The sequence below is a fragment of the Pongo pygmaeus genome, chromosome 11, assembly GCF_028885625.2.
Source record: "Pongo pygmaeus isolate AG05252 chromosome 11, NHGRI_mPonPyg2-v2.0_pri, whole genome shotgun sequence".
NCBI classification, from domain to species: Eukaryota; Metazoa; Chordata; class Mammalia; order Primates; family Hominidae; genus Pongo; species Pongo pygmaeus.
In genome coordinates, this window is record NC_072384.2 from 100,772,715 (window position 1) to 100,788,955 (window position 16,241).

Here is a 16,241-nt window from a genome sequence, read left to right on the forward strand (position 1 = left end):
TTATGTTCTTGTAAACATAAGCAATTATAAATATAGAACATATTTATATTTTCTTTTTTTCAAACTCATGATACAGAATGGGATGGAAAGGTAAAGAAAAGTAATTCACAAGGTAGAGATTCATTAGTTGAAGCTTTTCAGTTGCATAACAAGGGTCCTGAGCAACAGCTGCTGGTATGGCAATGCTTTGTAATCACCATGATGAGTTACCAGGGGGTGCTTGCAAGCACCCTTTCTCACAATCACCCTATTACCCAGCTTTGGTTCTTCATAGCACTTATCGTATCTGAAATTATAACTTACGTATTCAATTGTCTGGTTATGACTGTCTTCCCCTAGGAGAATGTTGACTTCCTGACAGTGGATAACATGTCTGTGCTTTCAGCCCCTAGAACATGCCTGACACACAGTAGGTGCTCAGATTTGTTTTATGAATTGAGGGAGGCAGAAAAGCAGGCAGGCAGGTTAATATATACCTATAGTGTCACTTAGGATTATGGTTCAACTAGAGAATGATTCAGTGCCAATCACATGGAACTGGATACAAATTTAGTAGGAAATGATACAGATAAGAGAGCCAAAGAGAAAGAGGTATGAAATTCAAGCTCAACCATAAAGATGGGAAGGGCTTGGTGAAGTTAGACAAGGAAACAAGCATGGTGCTAAGCACTGAGGATACAATGACTTAAAGAAAAAGGCCTGGACTTTGCTCTCATGAAGCTTATAATCTGATGGTGAAGACAGGTATCAAAGAAATAAACAAATGAAATGCAAAACCGCAATTGTGACAAGTGTTATGAAAGAGTGGAATGTGATGTTAGAGGAGCAGGTAATAGGGTGACCCAAACTTATTGGACAGTTATGGAAGGCTTTTCTCAGCTGAGATGAAAGGAAGGGGGAGTTACCAGGTAAAGAGGGTGGAACAGCACACACAGAGTGCAGGAGACTGAAGGCAGTGCCTGTTGCTGGAGCAGAGAGTGGGGGAGATGGTGGGAGAGGAGCTACCCAGCACCTGATAAGGAAATCTCTCTTGATCCTTAGGGCAGAGTGTAAAGCACGGCTGTAATGGTTCTGATTGCTTTTCAGGGATTCTGAATCATGTTTACTCTCTTTTCCTTACTTTTCTATATTTACAAGGTAGTCTACCAGGAAGATGTGTTATTTAATAATTAAAAAAGGGATACTTTATGAAAGACAGTGGTGGCATTATATGCCTACTCTGGCCTTTCCGACTTGCCCTCTTCTTTCCCAGGTTTACAGAATATTAATGAAGGTGTCTCACTTTCAGAGCTGACCCCAGGTGCTGGTCTCAGCCTGGCCTAGGTAAGGGACATCCTGGCTGATGTGGTCCCCAAGTCCCAGAGAACACACAGACACATCATGCTCCCTTGAAGCACCTGAGAACCCTGGCTGGACAATAGATCATGAACGTGGCGGTAGGTTTTCTGCACCCATTATCTGGGTTTGGGTAGTTTAGTGAGGAAAGGTTGTTATCATTCATGATTTCTACCACTTTCTGCTGTATCCATTGGTGTTTTTCACATGATTGAAACATTAGATTGCCTAGTTTCAGACCCTTGTGGATAAGCCACTTAAATGCCCAAGTTTTCAGAATAGGGAGCCAGAGGGGAGATGCTGCCTTCCTGGTTCACCCACCCATGACCTGGTTCGTATCTGCAATTGTCTGTTGAGAATCTATCCAGTCCAGAAATGTCTATCTTTAACAGCTCCCTAAGGGGTTCTTTAACTTGCTACTTACAGAGATAACTGATGGGTTCATTGAGAACAATTCACCTGATAACAAATATGAATGAGAACCACACAATTAACTCAACCTTTCAGTGTAATTCTATATTATTCTAATTATGATATATGATATATAGCTGTAAAATATTGACTACAAATATACATATAATTATCAACTATAAATAACACAGCAGCAGCATTATCCTTGCTAACCCTCAATGCCTCTGTATGAAAGAATCATTGGATTGTTTCTGTGGTCCAGTCTGCATCCTCCTCTTTGATTACTGTGGCGTGGTGTTTCTGCTGGCCTCTTCTGGATCCTGTGACATGCACATTCTAGGCTGCCTGATTACAACAGTTCTATCTTTATAGGAGGGCCTTTAATCAGCGAGGTTCATCTCAGTCATTCTAGCTGCAATTTGTTGCTCAAAGTAAATTCTTCAACAATGAAATTCCCATCAATGGCCTTTCCCAGGAGGCAGCTTCCCCAGACCAAAGGTTGTCAGGGTATGTTGCCCACAAGCCATCTCTCCTCTGCCCCCTCTTACATCTGAATCTCTCCTTATATTGTCACCTCTGTGCTCCTTGAATCTGCACTGCAGCCATGGGTAGGTTTTAGTGGTGATATCTTGGCTGGGAGATCAACTTTTCCCACCCTGAAGATGTCACTGTCTCAGGGATGCTGCCTAGTCTCCTCTTTCAAACCCTCTCCAGCTCAGCTCCTGCCTCCCCCTCCACATCTCACCCCAAACAGCTCTTGCTCCCTTTCTTCCCAGATATACGCTACTAACCCCACCCACCCACCACCAGCTGCAAGCACCTGGGGTTACTCTGCTTAACTATTTCCTATTATCAAGCAAGCTAGACATGCAGAGTTGGAAAATAAATTCTTCATATGTAAATCACTGGAGTCCTCTCCTAATCAGAAATTAGAAGTGGGTGGCATGGAAGTGATTTTCACGATTTGTCTTCACAGTTCTGTTTCGCCAATAAATAAAGGGATTAGTGATTCCTCTAAAATATTTTAAGATTTGGAAGAAAATCTCTCATTTATACTGGCACTTTTTATTCTAATTGCTGAGACTGAAAAGAAATGTCATTCTCTATTTAATTCAGCATTCATAATAAAAGCCCTGAGGTTGCTGATTAATTTTTATTTTTGTCCTTAGGCAGTCAACTGTTAGCAGAATTTCAACTTCTGATCTCATTCCTGCTTTGGGTGTAGGCAATTGCGTACTCAACCTTGCTTCAAAAGGTGAGCTACTGAATTCCCTCAGAAGTGCTGATGTCAGTTTTATAAATGTATTGAATGCAGAATTGTGGAATAATATGAACCTGTCATTTAAATCATTGGTTACCATACTAACTTTTCATTTTGCTGTGGATAGAACTGGAAGCACAGACATTGTCAGGACAGTGGATGAAAATGACACACTTTAAGTGATCAGGAAGCATGTGTGAAACCATCTCAATCTGTCTTTCTTCTTATCTAGTCACTGTCAAGAGACAAAGCACTTGTAATTGATTAATGTTATAAAGCAAGACTAGAATGTAATGAAGCATAGAGTTTTATTTTAGAGGCAGTTTTATTTTAACAGCTTTATGGCTTCCTTTTTGTCTCGGACTTGTTTGCTTAGGTTCTAAAGAGATCATTTACATTTTTAAAAATTTATACTTTGGTACTCTGTAGGAAAAAGCATAATTTTTTCTACCCTCACACACCACTCAACCCAGAACACTTCTAATGTCAGATGTGTGTGGGATTTTTCCTCACACACCAAGCAGTTCTCCAGTGCACACCAATTTAATTTAACTCAATTCTGACGTTCCCTACCTGGAGACCGTGTCAGGCTCCACAGGTTGAGGGCTCAGTCGTACAAGGCTGCCCTCCTTTTCAGATGCCAATCACAGATCCAGGCTTCTGCAACTTCTGACCTATAGGATAGAAACTGGGGGCTCCCATGACCCCTTTCTCAGGTTTGGTTAATGTTCTAGAGTGACTCACAGATCTCAGGGAAACACTTTACCTACAGTTACCCATTTATTATGAAGGACATTACAAAGGATACAGGTTAACAGCCAGATGGAAAAGGTGTATAGGGGAAGGGATGTGGGAAGGGGTGTGGGGCTTCCATGCCCTCCCTGGGCACGCCACCCTGCAGGAACCTCCATGCATTCAGCTATCCAGACACTCATCTGAACCTTGACCTTTTGAGTTTTTATGGAAGCTTCATTTCGTAGGCATGATTGATTACATCATTGGTCTTTGGTGAGCCACTGAACTTTCAGCCTCTCTCTTCTCTCCATCAGGGGGTAGGCTGAAAGTTCCAACTCTCTAACTGCAAGGTTGATTCCCTTGGCAACCAGCCCCCATTCTCAGGCTAACCAGGATCCCACCAACCACCACCTCATTGGGATAGAAGGTGCTGCTGTCGCCCAGAAAATTCCAAGGGATTAGGAGCTCTGTGTCAGATGCACCTGTCACTGAGGAAATTACAAAGGTCTTAGGAGCTCTGTGTCAGGCCTGGAGATCAAAGACCAAATGTTAAAACCAAAGATTCTTCTAGTGCCCCTACCTACCAGGGTTTTAGGAGCTCAGGAACTGAGGTCAGGGACCACTATATGTATTTTTTATTATCTTGCAATTTCATAAGTAGCTTTTATGGGGAAATGTATAACTACAGTGAAATCCACTGAAGGGGATTCATGAGAATCACAAGATACCCTTCATGGTGCCAAGGATCCATTGAATAATACAGACCTTGTCAGGTACATTGATTTGAAAGGAAAGTTCCAGTAGGACCAGCCTGAGGAAGTGACTCTACATAGTGAAACAAAAGACAGACCAGAACACTTCTTGGTTTACAAACTACATGAGAAAAAATCAGTCTCTTTTTCACTAGACTTTTGACCAAAGAGTGTGATGGCCAATTTGATCCACTGCCTTACACGTCAAACTGGTTTCTGAATGTCTTTGACCTCTTACCAAAAATCAAACTCACCTTCAAAGGATAAAGATTTATCACCCCCGAGACTACAGACTCTGAAAGAATATTCCCCAGAGTTCCCACAATGTCATGACAGCACTATTGAGACAAATGTGTAATCTCTCCCAAGCTGGCCATTTCAAAGAGAGTAACATTTATTTGTGTGGCTATGTTTTAGGATTTGGGTTTAAAATAATCACTGGACTTTAAGGGTGTTTCATTTATTGATGTTACTGCTGGCATTTGTATTTCATCGGCCAATGTCACTATTCTCATGAGTAATATATCCATTTTTATCACCATCACTCTCCAGACATTTCAACTCTTCAAAATCACTCACACTTTCTCTCCCCACAACACACCCCTCTGTCTGTCACTGTCACCACATTTACCCACTGATTCCCACCATTCTTTCCTGTAAGTTGCACACTGTAATCTTGACAGAATGTTCCCCATAAACTGGAGGAGTTCTGCTCCATTAGCACAGGTAGGAGACTGTTTTCCCAAGACAGGGCTCCCAGATACATCTGGATACAACCAGAATCTGTGATAGTCATGATATTATGTGTGGCTATTTTTCAATTTAATTTTAATTTTAGCATGTATTTTCAGAATAAGAAATCCTAAATTTAATAATAGTAGTTTCAATAGTATATAATATCTTTAAATGAAATGGTTTTTTTCCTTCCTAGTGGAAGAAATACAGCAAATTCCTTTAAATGATCATTTTCTTGCAGAAGCAACCAATGCAAGCCTTAAACCAGAACAAGTCCTAGTTTGTTTTTTATTCCTGTCTCTAGAAAGATATGAGATTATAAAGTTTAAAATGTTCACTTTCATCCGTTTGCTTTTGTTGCTTTATTTTTATCTTGGATTGAATACAGCATAATAAAAAGTAGACCCTGTCCCTACTAAAAATACAAAAGATTAGCTCGACGTGATGGCGCCTGCCTGTGGTCCCAGCTACTCGGGGGGCTGAGGCGGGAGAATTGCTTGAGCCTGGGAGGCGGCGGTTGCGGTGAGCCGAGATCACACCACTGCACTCCAGCCTGGGTTACAGAGTGAGACTCTGTCTCAAAAAAAAAAAAAGAATCAAAATTGAATCACTTGTGTTAAAAATTCTCACAAATGGAGCTGGGGAAGGTTCTCATGCACAAATGCCTGATAACGAGAACTATTAGAAAAGAATCTGCAAAAACCACAATCTTTTACAAAGGCCATCGCAAACTTACACAAAAAAATACTTTTATGAGGACATCTGCCAGCAACTGCCTGTCCAACTTGGGACTGGTGCCACTAGTGTTATTGATCCTTGTAGCCAAGGATAATTGATTCAAAACAATTATGTAATCCCCCTCTTTTATCCTTTAAAAATCTTTATCTTCCTTCACCTCCCTGAATATGCACGTTTACTATGGCATGTGTATTCCCATTGCAATGCCCATTCCCAAATAAATATGATATAATATTAAAAAAAAGAATTTGTAGCAAATATTTTCTACATGCCTAGGTGCAAATGATAACAGATTAGATGTCAATCTGCGTCATTAGAGAATTTCAGGACATTGCATTGTTCTCTTATCTTTCTTCTTCAAAAGCTCTAAAAACCTAGGATCCCTGGAATGACAAGTCATATACTTGAAAGAAGTCAATAACCTTATTGTACAGATGAGGAGATTGGGGCCCAAATATGTTTAATTATTTCAACAAAGTTGCACAGTGAATGGGGGGCAGATCCATGACCAAAACCCACCATCAGCCTCAGAGAAGTTAAGTGAAATAAAGAATAATTTATAAAATCTTTTTTTTTTTTTTTGAGATGGAGTCTCGCTCTGTCGCCCAGGCTGGAGTGCAGTGACGTGATCTGGGTTCACTGCAACCTCCGCCTCCCGTGTTCAAGCGATTCTCCTGCCTCAGCCTCTCAAGCAGCTGGGACTACAGGCATGTGCCACTATGCCTGGCTGATTTTTTGTATTTTTAGTAGAGACGAGGTTTCACCATGTTAGCCAGGATGGTCTTGGTCTCCTGACCTCGTGATCCACCCGCCTCGGCCTCCCAAAGTGCTGGGATTACAGGCATGAGCCACTGTGCCCGGCCTATAAAATATTTTATTTTGGCTTTACTGCCCCAGATTAATGTTTTCTTCAAACTAATAAGAACTTCAGAGAAATGTACAGGGAACCAAATGAGTTCTGATCATACTAAGATTCCGGTCCAATATGAGCAGTTAGTGTATTCACTGATGGGCAAAATATGGCTTTGACTTGCTCTTTGTTTAATGGCAATATCTGCTTGCCAACTGAAAACTTGAACAAATGTGGATGTTACTATTGAATCTCAGTTCTTCAGCTCCAGATCAGTTCAACCAATAAATGAAAAGCAATGGCCATTGCCAGAACAGAGAAGAGCAGCACACTCATTTTGTTGACACCTTCCCCCACTATCATTCACTAATTTGGTATTGATTGACACTCTACCGAGTGGCACATGAGCACCAAGGACAGATAAATAGTGACGATTGCCACTATTAACCAGAAATATTGCTAGGTGTCCCCCTGCCCCAACTATAATTTAGAGACATGGTGGAATAAATTAGAAGAATAAAATTAAACAAAGATTTACTACTGATAACTTGCTCTTGATCAACAGAACCCAATATGCAGAGTCTGCGCTGGTTAATTTTAGGAATGCTAGGACTTCAGAGACATTTGCTAAATGAGAAGGTAGATGATATTGTGAGAATGGTGCCTATGACAGGTTCATGAGTTTCCAGGAGGGTGTCTGCAGCCAGGAGTGGGGGCGGGGGGGGATGTTGAAGAAAACGAAGCAGCAGGTCCTGTCCCCTATCATCCATTGAGCATTCTTGCCACCCCCTAGGTTTAACCTAAATCAATTTATGAAAAAAGATTTTTTTCATAAATATTTTTTAATTGAGCGGCAGGCTGCAAAACAACTAGTCTGACTCTCAAAAATGTCAGTGTCATGAACAACAAAAAAGGCTGGAGAGCTTTCCTAGAGTAAAGGAGTCAAGAGAGCTAAGAAGATGACATCTTCACTGCTCCCATGGGGGAGATCGTAAATGCAGTATTTGTGTAACTGGAAAAATTCAAATATGAACTGTGTGTTAAACAACACTATTGTTTCAATACTCATTAGTAAGTCTCATTATCCTTACAATGATGGTGAAGTTATGTAGGAGAAAGCCCTTGTATTTTAGGAGTTACATGAGGCAATATTTAAGGATGAAGTGTTATGATGTCAATAATTAACTCTTAGGTGATTCAGCTAAAACCATCTGACGGGGGTAGCCAGGGTTATCTAGAGCAAGAGTGAGTGTATGTGGCATAATGTTAACTGCTGGTGATCAGTGAATCTAGGTGAAGGGTATATAGGTATTATTACTTATTGTACTATCCTGGAGAGTTTTCTGTAGGTTTGAAATTTATTAAAACAAAAAATCAGCTGGGTGCGGTGGCTCACACCTGTAATCCCAACATTTTGGGAGGCTGAGGCGGGTGGATCACCTGAGGTAAGGAGTTCGAGACCAGCCTGGCCAACATGGTGAAACCTCATCTCTACTAAAAATACAAAAAATTAGCTGAGCATGGTGGCACATGCCTGTAGTCCCAGCTACTGGGGAAGATGAGGCAGGAGAATTTGCTTGAACCTGGGAGGTGGAGGTTGCAGTGAGCCGAGATCACGCCACTGCACTCCAGCCTCCAACATGGGCAACAGAACGAGACTCCGTCTCAAAGAAAAAAAAAAAAGTCGTCTTGTTGTATTCCAGTTGTATTCCAGCTGAGAGTTTGCTTCAGCTTTCTGACAGGCCTCACATCAGCAAAATGCCCTGGTGGTTATGAATGCTGGAATGAGAGTCCTTTTCAAAGATGGCACAAACACCATTGTGGACTTCAGTGTCTATATGGAGGAGGTGGCCCTATTATAGTCGGTGCAAATAAATTCTGTCAGCAGCTTATCCGAAGGTGATTTATTAACTTATACCTCAAACCAAATAAAGGAGCGCCATGTGTTGACCCTACCACAGTTTTGCTTTCATGCTATTTTTCTGAAGTCCCTTATAGGATGAAAACCATGGAGCTCCTCTAATTCCTACAAACTTCCCCATGGCAATGAAAATAAAAGTCTGAAGACTATGCAGCAATATAGATTTTAAAAATGGTTTTATACCAATCAACTATATCTTCATAATTGATCATTTATATTAAAATAATGACAGCATCTTTACTTCGGAACCCCAGTGGATATCCTGACATCTCCAAGAAACTCTTGAGTGTCCTAACAGACTTTCTTTTGACCCTACCTCGGGGGATGTACTCATACAAGGTCACTACGTTTTCTGAAAGAACAGAACAGCCAAGTGGAGCTGTGACTGTCTTTTGCCATGGCTTTTCTTTTTAATTTCCAACTGCTGTCATAGTGTCAGCTTTTAGGAAAGAATCAACTGTGGAAATGCTGTATTCAAGCAATAATCAGAAAATACAATGGAATAACAGTTCCCATTTATAGTAACAACCAAAAAATAACTCTAGGAATAAAATCAACAAAAATATGTGGAGGGCCAACATGAAAAGAACTTTTAAAATCTATTGGTGAACTTAAAAAAAAGACAAATTTAAAAAGGGAAAGACATAAGCCTTAGCTACAAGGACACAAAATATAACAATATCAATTTTCTCTTAATTTATAAATTAAATATAACACATTCCCAATCAAAATATCAACAGTGTCTTTTGAAAACTTGATTTTAAAGTTTATCTAGAAAGATAAAAAATGTATAATAAGAATAGTCAAGAAGGGAAACTAGCCCTATATAATATTGAAAGGTATTCTATTATATTAATACATGTCTAGTAGTTACACATTATAGGTACTGACACAGGAGGAGAAAAACAGACCAACAGAACAATGTAAAGTCCTGAAATAGGCCAGAAAGTCAGGTCTCATTAGAAGCAAAAATGCACTTCAAGTAAGCCATAAAATGGAGTATTTAAGAAAGAATATTGGTACAACTTGCAAGCCATTTTAAAAACAAAGAAACATAAAGCTGTACTTCTATTTCCCACTTTACAATAAAAATAAATTCCAGATTGATTAAAGTTTTAAATATTAAAAACTATACTAAATATATGCATGCATTTAAAAAAAAAAACATAGCCTAAGGAACATGAAAGCCGGAAGTCATAAAGAAAAGACTGATAAATTTGACTATATAACAGAGAAAAGCATTAGTATAAAAAGAAACGCATTTACAGCAAAAACTTTTCTAAATCAATAAAAAAAGATTAAAAAAACAAAAAAAGAAAAGTATATCCACTGGCAGGAAACTGGAAAAATAAACTATTTTGAGCCTCACTTAGAATTTTTAAAATGAAAATTAAAACAGCAATGAGATACCATTTTCCCCTATTAGACTGGCAATAATTTAAAATGTTGATAGTACCCAGGACCGATTAAATTTGACACATTTTTTCCTCCGAGCATACTTTTCATATAATAAAGTTACTGAAACCAAATACTGTATTCTTAAAAATGGTTAGGGTTACTAAGAAGCCAGCAACAGAGGGCAGCAGAGACCTCCTCTGGGGTGTTCGCGTAGTTCATGCTCCAGTTTTACAAAAGCAGCTTTTTCTCTGCTGTGGTCTCTGAGGTATCAGAGTGCAGCAAAAGGGAAATGCGTCATCAGTTCTTGTCATCTCATTGGTGACAATGAGTAAGCAGGTGGCGGTGGCGAGACGGTGTCTCTGGGCCCTCTCTCCAGGCCAGAACGGGCACGTCCCACACGCGAGCAAGGCTTCTTGCTGTACCGCCCGTCAGAGCCAAGTCTGTGATGGCGCCTCTGTTCCAGGTTGTTACAGGGCTGGGCAGCTCCTCAGGAAGTTGGCATTAAAGAGAGCTGGTGTTCAAAATCTGGATTTTCTTTTTTTTAACTTAGAGTCCTTTCCCTTCAATAAACTTGACAAAGGAGATCAAGGAAACTAGGAAACTACCAGAAATTCTCATTTGCATTTCCAAGCAAACGCCCAGCAATCTTAGTCATATTAGCTGCATGGCTTTGGGGTTAGAAAGGAGGTGAGGTTGGGAGGGGAAGATAAAGGATAAAATCAGAGTGAATAACACAGAGGACGTCTAGCCAGTTGCCTTTCCCGCTTACAAGGGGCCACTGGGGCCAGAGCAGGCCTCCTCCCCCGGCTGTTGCGTCCAGGCTGTTTCCCACACTGTAGACCCCTTTCCTCCTTTGTAGACCCCCTTCCTCCTTTGGTCCTCTCTGCCCTCCCCTGGGTCTCCCATTTCAGACCTTGCTGTGCTTCCCAGTCCCCCACATGTAACTCAGACTCCAATTTCCGTCAGTCAAGGGGTTGCCTCTTCAGGCACATGTCCTCAGCTCCCACTAAGAGGTCCTCAGCTTTAGGCCAGCTCGGCCGACTGGGGAAATGGACGCCCCTGCACTGACCCAGAAATGCTTATCCAGATCAGTGTTCAGGGAGCACCTTTCTCTCTATGTCCTATGGATTCAGGGTCTGCCCGGTCAACGGCAAAGGTGTCTTTATGCATCTTCGGGAGGTTGGCCCTTTACTGGGTATAGAGTTAGGGAAAGTACAGCCTGAGAAATTAATATAGAATGCATGTGTATATACATACAGACATTTTTGTGCTTTCTTTTTATAAAAGTAAAACATGTCCTTTAATGGACATTCGACAAATACAGAAGAATATAAAAAGAAAATCAAAATCTCCTGTAAACCTACCAGCTATATATGGCCATTGCCAAAGTATTTTTTAAATACTGTATTAAAAACTTGATTCTCATACAAATCTTAAGTAAGCAAATGTCAAAGATTTATTTAACTCAACAATGAGGGAACCAGCAAAATGATAAAACTGGATGAAAGTGAATTTGAGAGACTGAGCATATAGGCATGCCAGCACAATGACGAAGGTTGCTAGTTTAGGTAAAAAACTGGTTAATATCTTACAGGTAACAAAACTGTAACCTTTGAGGTTGCCTTCCTACAGGACAGAAATAATTGGATTCTTTACTGGAAAAAAAAAAATCTACATGTTCTTATGTAGCTTTACGGAGTCTAGCCCCCAATCAATAGTAAATAAGTTCAACAAAGGAACATTCCCTTAGAGAATGAGATAACCATGGAATGGACTTGCTAAACTGTGTTCCAAAATGCATTGAAAGGCCATTCAGTGAATCTTGTCTTTTTTTCCAAGTTTTAGATAATATTTCTTAACATGCTATTATAATTTTAATAGACTTCCTTGTAATTTTAAAGATTATTAGGGTATATATAAATATGTGAATACATAAAACACTTTTTATTTTATTTTATTTTATTATTATTATACTTTAAGTTTTAGGGTACATGTGCACAATGTGCAGGTTAGTTACATATGTATACATGTGCCATGTTGGTGTGCTGCACCCATTAACTCGTCATTTAGCATTAGGTATAGCTCCTAATGCTATCCCTCCCCCCTCCTCCCACCCCACAACAGTCCCTGGTGTGTGATGTTCCCCTTCCTGTGTCCATGTGTTCTCATTGTTCAATTCCCACCTATGAGTGAGAACATGCAGTGTTCGGTTTTTTGTCCTTGCGATAGTTTGCTGAGAATGATGATTTCCAGTTTCATCCATGTCCCTGCAAAGGACATGAACTCATCCTTTTTTATGGCTGCATAGTATTCCATGGTGTATATGTGCCACATTTTCTTAATCCAGTCTATCATTGTTGGACATTTGGGTTGGTTCCAAGTCTTTGCTATTGTGAATAGTGCCGCAATAAACATACGTGTGCATGTGTCTTTATAGCAGCATGATTTATAATCCTTTGGGTATATACCCAGTAATGGGATGGCTGGGTCAAATGGTATTTCTAGTTCTGGATCCCTGAGGAATTGCCACACTGACTTCCACAATGGTTGAACTAGTTTACAGTCCCACCAACAGTGTAAAAGTGTTCCTGTTTCTCCACATCCTCTCCAGCACCTATTGTTTCCTGACTTTTTAATGATAGCCATTCTAACTGGTATAAAACACATTTTTTAAAAGATCACATTATATATATAATCCTACATTCTTTTTTTTTCAGATAATAGTATATCACAAACATTTTCCTATGACACTAAAGATTTTTCAAAACAGGATTTTTAATGGATATGTGTTTGTTTTTTATTCAAATGGATGTGCTATAACTTATTTAACCAATCCCCATTTGGGGGGACAAATAATATTTTGTAAATACTCTAAAACATAAATCTGCAGACATTTCCAATGATTTCCTTAGAACACATTCCTAGAAGTGGAATTTCTGTCTATTTTTTAGGTTCTTAAAACTGTGGCCTTTAGGAAGATGGTTTCAATCCATACTCTCAGCAACTGGGTATGAGTGCAGCCCTTTCATCACAGCCTTAGCAACATTGGTTATCATATCCTCTAATCTTTGACAAATTTCTCTAAATTAGAGAAAAATTATCTCTCATTATTTGAATTATATTACTTTAATTAGTGAAGTTAGACCTTTTTCAGATGTTTATTTTCTGTTGATAACTCTGTTTTTATGCTGATAAAATGTCATAAAAGGTAAAACTAAAGATAGACCTGAAGGGCAAAAATATAACAAAAGGGAAGCAAGAAGCCTCAGGGAAATATGAGGGAAGGGACTTTGCAGGTGACCACGGTGGCTGGAAGGAGAAGGACTTACAGTCGCATGCATGACATATAGCCATATTCACATGACCCTCAGGACCCCAGGCTAACTTGCCACTGAACATCCAGGACTTACCAGCACAGGGAGGACAGAGCAGTGTCAAAATTTATTTTCCAAACCAGACAGCCTGGTTCTCCTGCTGATCTGCTGTAGCTGGGCTGGTTGTTGGTCCAAGAAGGTTTACAAGATGGCAGAAAAAAAAAAAAACCCTATTATTTGGAAAGCTGCCTGGTGTTCATCCCCAGGATCACTGGGAGACATCTTCAAGGGACAGGAGTAGGCACTGTAAATGTGGTTACACAACATCACAGAATATAAGAACTGACATCCCTTAAAGAGCTTCACTCATGTGTTACACCATTTGCCTGAATGGAGGAAGAGAAAGATTATCCTCACCAGACCTCAAAGTCATAGAGTCCCAGATCAGTAGAAAACTCTCTTATCTTAGTTTACAAGTTCAAAGTGTTGAAAAGCATGAATTTAATCTTGTACCTTCATTTTGTAGGTTCAGAAACTGATGCCCAAAGTGCTTAAAACAAGCAAACAAAACCTCCTGCCCCAAGTTACTTATGGCAGAACTAGGGCTATAATTCACATCTCCCAGTTTCCCATCTGACACTTGGCCAGCAGTCTTCCTGCCTGAAGTGGGATCTCACACAGGCTGGCTACACAGCCCCCTAAGTTTTGTGATGGTGTTAATCAGAGTACATGGACTTCCACTTGCCAATAGGGGAAACTTTTACCTCAAGTGGCCTCTCAGTAAGATCTGTTTCATAAAACATTCAGGTTTTCTCAGAAAAGCAGAGTTCCCCATATGCTAGCTGCCACGAAATCCATCTTCACTCATGCCCCAGTCCCTGCCCTGTCTCATCTTCATCACACCTACCCTGTTTAGCTTCAGGTAGATCAACCATGAGGAAGAAAAGTCCAGTTTAGGCTGAACACAGACTGGTCTGGAAAGGCCTGCACCATGTAGAGCAGGGAAAGGCACACCCATTTCTTAGTGGATGCTTCTGACTCATAAACACTCCTGCTTGATTGCTTTGTTTTGTGTTTGACTTTGTTTTCTAAAAATAGTGTGTAGATTCCCAGAAGCCCCCTTCCCAAGACCCCAGTGGGATGCCCCATTATGCATCAGTTGGATATTAAATATGCCATGAGGGAGGCTATATTTTGAGATGACATGCCTGCCCTAGCAGAAGAGCTCTTCCTGACTGTGGTCACCAGCACCAGGCCACGTGCTAAAATCATATAAGTAAATATGGACAGAATTGAGGGTTGGTAATATCTACCAGCCAGGCGCAGTGGCTCACACCTATAATCCAAGTGCTTTGGGAGGCCAAGGCAGGCAGATCACTTGAGCCCAGGGGGGTTTAGACCAGCTTGGGAAACATAGTGAAACCCTGTCTCTACAATAAATACAAAAAAAAAAAAAAAATTAGCCGTGTGTGGTGGCTTGCGTCTGTGGGAGGCTGAGGTGGAAGGATCGCTTAAGCCTGAGTGGTTAAGGCTGCAGTGAGCCAAGATCATGCCACTGCACTCCAACGTGGGCAACAGAGTGAGATCCTATCTCAAAATAAGTATAACAACAATAATAATAAAGCAGACACTCAAGGGATTATCTATTAGCAATTAACCCAACTCAATACATTGAAATATTTCACAAAAAAGCAATCTCAACATATATCTTGATAAAAGAAAATAAAAAGCAGAAGGGCAACTGCAGGCTTGGGAGTGGATAAAAGACAAATAAACCCCTGTCAAGAGAGGGAGCTGGTATCTGAGGAGCTGAGCACTATTTTCTCAAAATATAAAGGGGTAAGAACAACTTCCTTAGCTCGTGACATCCCAAAGAGCTATGATTCTATCTACCTTTTTTTCTGAGTGTTCATCTTCAGAGGAGCCTGAGCTCCTAAGAGTGCCACATTTGAGCTTGGGTTTATTAAATAACCCAAGGGTACACCTTCCCTGGAAGGGGAGACTAACAAAATGCCCTCCCAAGAATCCCCTTTTTGACCTGCATCCAGTAAAGCCAAAGTCCTCTACTTTCCACAGTGTTAGCATGGTTTCATGCACTCCTGGTGGCATTCATGTGAAATATTCAGGGTTCTTAGGGTTTGTGTATTCACTTAGAAGAGGGCCACATTAGCCTGTGCAACACTTGGCATCTCTGTAGGGTTTCTTCTCTCCCCCATTCCACTGATGCCTCTGAGGCCCTGGCATTGCCTGGTGTAGTTGATGCCATCACAGTTCAGGATGTTCCTGGTGACAATAGCAGTGAAGAAGAAAGACTATATGCACAAGAGCTGAATAAAAAAGCAAAACCCAATGGTATGCTGTCTTCAACAGCCCCATCTCACACATAATGATACTCAGGCTCAAAATAAAGGGATGGAGGAAAATCTACCAAGTGAATGGAAAACAGAAAAAAAGCAGGGATTGCAATACTAAGTTCAGACAAAACAGATTTCAAACAAATAAAGATTAAAAGGATAAAGAAGGGAATAACATAATGGTAAATGGTTCAATTCAACAAGAAGACCTAACTATCCTAAGTATATATGCACCTAACACAGGAGCACCCAGATTCATAAAGCAAGTTCTTGGAGACCTACAAAGAGACATAGACTCCCACACAATAATAGTAGGAGACTTCAACACTCCACTGACAGTATTAGACAGATCACTGAAGCAGAAAATTAACAAAGATATTCAGGAGCTGAACTCAACATTGGACCAAATGTATCTGATAGACCTTTCAGAATTCTCC

At 40.4% G+C, this 16,241-nt stretch overlaps 2 long non-coding RNA genes across 2 annotated transcripts in view; one reads left to right on the forward strand and one right to left on the reverse strand.

Moving 5' to 3' along the window:
• LOC134737742 (uncharacterized) overlaps positions 1-16,241 on the forward strand; it is a 26,425-nt gene continuing 10,184 nt past the window's right edge. The window contains exons 1-2 of the long non-coding RNA XR_010122944.1: positions 1-1,436; positions 2,916-3,001. This is a non-coding gene — a long non-coding RNA (uncharacterized LOC134737742). The remainder of the gene's footprint in view (positions 1,437-2,915; positions 3,002-16,241) is intronic.
• The window catches only part of LOC129031071 (uncharacterized), a 27,955-nt gene continuing 21,201 nt past the window's right edge, over positions 9,488-16,241 (reverse strand). Inside the window, exons 2-3 of the long non-coding RNA XR_008500933.1 lie at positions 13,547-13,629; positions 9,488-11,327 (exon numbers count right to left, since the gene is read on the reverse strand). This is a non-coding gene — a long non-coding RNA (uncharacterized LOC129031071). The remainder of the gene's footprint in view (positions 11,328-13,546; positions 13,630-16,241) is intronic.